Below are 4,570 nucleotides of genomic sequence, written 5' to 3'. Positions count from 1 at the left end.
GCATCTTTTTCAATACTGGTTGAGATATTATGCAGTTTGGAATGTTGAATTGTTATGAATGTTCTTTGGACAAGATTGAAAGAGACTGACAAGAACTGGTGTTATGCCTTCAAGGTAGGTGAAATCTTTCAACAGTACGAGGTTATTGTATTTCAACTTCCCACTAAATAACTTTTTCCACAATTTTGTTTTACTTTGGGAAATGTAATTTTGAAATTTTAAAATACATTTGTACGTTGTTCTAGAGTATTTGGTGGCACAAGGATCAGAACGTTCCATGGATGAGATCGTAGAACATACTTATCAGATTTGGATTTGTATTTTATTTTGTCAAAACTCTTTTCACTTATATAAATTTATTATTATTAATAGTAAAACTTAATGCTTAATTCTGTCATGCATAAACAAATTGTTTTCTCCTCGAAAATTAACTGTTTCACTGATTAGGTTGTCGTATGCGTTTTACTTTATTTTTTTTAAGAATCTTTCCCAACTTTGAGGATCCATACATACATTTAATCAAATTAACACTGAATTTTTGGGCATATTGAAGGAGATTTCTGAGAAAGAGGGCAGCTTGAATAAGAGGGCCTCTCCTTATGTAACGTCTGCCTGCTTATCCTTCAATAGTGAAAAACAAATCATAAGCTCAAATCTGCACATCTTTTTGTTGATGCTTATATATAATGCATCCACTTTCTCAGCATCTATGTAATTAATAAGAGAGAAAAATAATGGTCTATGGATAGTCAATTTTAAGCACAGCCAAAATTTTTAAAAACCTGTAAAATTCTCAATCTCATTTCATTATCATGTTTAAAGAGACTCTTGGCCAAGCTGCTATACATACTTGCATTTTGCATTGTATTCTTCTCACAATCTCAAATGGTTGCTGAGAAGAAGGAGATTCTATTTGCAATGTTAATAAAAGGAAACAATGGAGTATACCCACCCATATCCATACCTAACATGGTCACAGAATTTGCACCAAGATACTAACTAGCCTCATAATTAAAGTGTAAAACCCTATTCTCTCTAAAGGAGAAACAGAAATTTATTCACCCTTATTTTCTTCTATATATATCTTCTTTTGGACTTTCTTCATCTTCTTTTAAGGATATTTTCTTGGGTGGCAGGGCCTTCTGATGATATTCAGGGATCTGTGTGCTATGATACCGAACAAATGATATCTCAAAGGAGTCTATTGGAAAAATAAGCCCCATATTTATTGAGGGTCATAAAAATAGAAGATTCTTTGGGTAGCGGGACTCGGACGAGAAGCCGTGGGAGTGGCTTGGTAGACCAGGAATACCAGGGTCTGAAGCATCTAGTGGAAGAATAATGTTGCCAGCATGAGGATGAGTGTCAGGAGGAAACAGATGAGGATGGCTTGGCGGGAGGCGGTGGCCGGAGGAATTGGCTGGTTAAAAAAAAAACAAAGTAAAACTGTTAATAGAATCACAAGAGTAGCTATGAATAAATGTTTCAAAAATTCAGAATTATCTTATAAAAAATTGAAACGATCTAAAAAAAATTTAAATGGTCCGTTCCAAGTAATAGGGGTGTGCAAATTTCGGAGAAATTTCGGTTAACCGACCGAACCGACATAATTCGGTTAACCGTTTTTTAACCGAAATATTCCGGTTCAGAGAATGGTTAAAGGTTTTCCCAAAATTCGGTTAATGGTTAATTCGGTTCGAAAGTGTCGGTTAACCGAATTAACCGAACGGTTAACCGAATTTTGGAATATATATATAATATACTAAATATTAAATATAAATATATAATATGTACTAAAATCCCAAATAGTCAAATGGATTATGGACTTATGGTATTATTTTTGTATGTTTTGATATGAATTTATTATGATATGTATTTTATTTTAATTGAATTTATTATTTTAGGAGTTATTTTTAGGATTTTCAATTTTAGGGTTAAAAATTTCGGTTAATCGGTTAACCGACCGATTAACCGAAAAAAAGTTCGGTTCGGTTAATTCGGTAGAGCGCATTTCGGTTCGGTTAATGGTTAAGGCAAAAAAAAATTCGGTTAATTCGGTTCGGTTAAAACGGTTCGGTTAACCGAATGAACACCCCTACCAAGTAACCCACCTCTATGGCCAAGTCCACTACTTTCTTCATGACTATTACTTATTTAAAACTATCTTTGCAACATACTTTATTTAAGTTTATTTAAATTTGGTTTCCTCAAATTTCTCAATTAGACATTAACGAAAAAAAGCAAACTCATATCAATTTTCATTTCTTGTCATACAAAACAATGAAAGAAACAACATCAAACATTTAAAAGAGAAATAGTCATGCTTGCAATATGAATAATAAGCACAACAATCATGCAAGCATGAATTCAACACGAATTTTGCTCATTCCATTCTAGTTCTACATGAAATTTCACAATATTTTTACACACAATCTTGTGATCAAAATTCACAAACATGTATTTCTAATTGCATATATATGTACAAATGGGTCACACAAGTCGAGCATTTATTTAATTTTTGGAGTAGTTGGTCAATCATTATACCATGGACCACTAAGTATACAAGTCTATCTTTAGTATATTGAATATTCATTTTTAATACATTAAATTAAATGTTCATTTTCACCTAATGTTCAATTGTTCTCGGAGGTCACATATATACATCTTGAGTTCATTAGCATGGCTTGCTTAGTCACGCTCCGTTTAATTTGAGATTCATGTTAGGAGATCTGTTATAGTGCTATATGTGAATATATTGTGATATATTGGGATTAGCTAGATCTCTAACATTGTGATATATAATTATGAAATTAATTGTGTCAGCCTGCCTGATAATCTAACTTCAAGCTCTCAATAAAATTAACATCAATAACGGTATTATTGGACGTTAAGACTAAATAATAATTAAAAAAAAAAAACACTATAAATAATAAAAGAAAGTAGTTGAATAAAGTAGAGAAATAATCAAAAAAAAGAAAGTGTACGAGCAAATCCTTTATTTAGTGTTTCAGTTCAATACAACGTAACTATGAATATTACATTGAAAATTAACCCTTGGTCTTATAGTGACGGTAACATCTTCACATCAATATTGTCTTCGGATACAGGGCCGGATTTTAGGCTGTGCAAGGTGGGCTACCGCACAGGGCCCCCAGTTTTAGAGGGGCCCCAAATTTTAGATGTCCAATATTTAATATTTACTGAGCTAGTTTAGATATAAAAATTAAAAGTTTTCAATTAAACTTAAAAGGTTCTATGAAGAGATGATAGTAATGTGTATTTATTGTATTTTTACTGGGAGGTTAAAGGTTCGAAACTTGCATATTAAAAATTATGATTTTGGAGGGCCTCAGTTATTTATCAGAACAGGGCCCTAAAAACCTAAAATCCGGCCCTGTTCGGATACAAAGCTAACTCTATGGGTTGAGACTAATTTTATGACTTTGAACAAGTATGTCAAAACCCCTACAAATTAACTTGTCATTATTATGCCTAGACTACACTTAGTACTCCTATATTTTCATATTGCAATTGAACATATTAATGCATCTTTCAAATACCCACACTCCGACAAAATAATGGAAGCAAATTTACATCCTCTCAGATGCTTTATCGGGCCGGGATGTGGGGATCCTTGGAGTTAGGGATTCAATTTTTTTTGGAAATAAAGATAATGGAGGCAAATTTTATTGTGGACCATGATCCATTCATTGTATAACAATTGGATAATGGAGGGGTAAATTGCAGTAGGCAAATTATTGTGTGGACCGTGGTCCACACAGTGTTGTGTGGACCATAACAAAAAGTACATTTTTAATATACTAAATGTACATTATTTATGTACTGAATGTACATTATACAAAATAATGTACTTTCAGTACTCAAATAATATACATTCTTTGAATATAATGTACATTTTTAATATACTAAATATACATTATTTTTGTACTGAATGTATATTATTTTACAATATACAAAATATGGTCCACACAACTTGTATGGACCATGATCTACACAATAATGATTTATTACATTGACTTAGCGGCCCATTAGGTGAGATAACTAGTACTTGGTGCTTACAAGGAACCCACCATATTTTGGGTGTAAGTCCCACACTATAACTGGTAGGGTCCGATCATGTGTTCTTACCCATAATCTATCATCCAAGAACCAACTGAATTCCCGTGCAGACAACCATTTTATATTACTAACCTCATTCTTGGATGTTGGCAAAGACTCTGTACTAGTAAGATATTACACTATTTACAAATTACAACTTACTGGGTAAGAACAATGGTTTTAGCAACCCATATACAGTACTAAATTTAAAGACTACTTTAGCCATTTTATATATGATAAGAGAAGATATTTGTTATTGTATAATTTGCGTGAGATAATAAAATTTGTGGGGAGTTTAGCTAGAGGTGTTGAATTGATAATAAATGATGCTTTAAAATATAATTTTCTAGAGGAATAGATTGATTGATTGAAGACTTGTCCTCAACCATGGATGTGCCCTTCGGGGTCTTTCTAACAAAATTTAAAAAAAAAATAATAAAGAAATTGCACT

This window comes from Ipomoea nil, unplaced genomic scaffold (genome assembly GCF_001879475.1).
Source record: "Ipomoea nil cultivar Tokyo-kokei standard unplaced genomic scaffold, Asagao_1.1 scaffold0642, whole genome shotgun sequence".
NCBI classification, from domain to species: Eukaryota; Viridiplantae; Streptophyta; class Magnoliopsida; order Solanales; family Convolvulaceae; genus Ipomoea; species Ipomoea nil.
The sequence above is the reverse complement of the archived record's forward strand: the minus strand, read 5'-3'. Positions refer to the sequence as shown.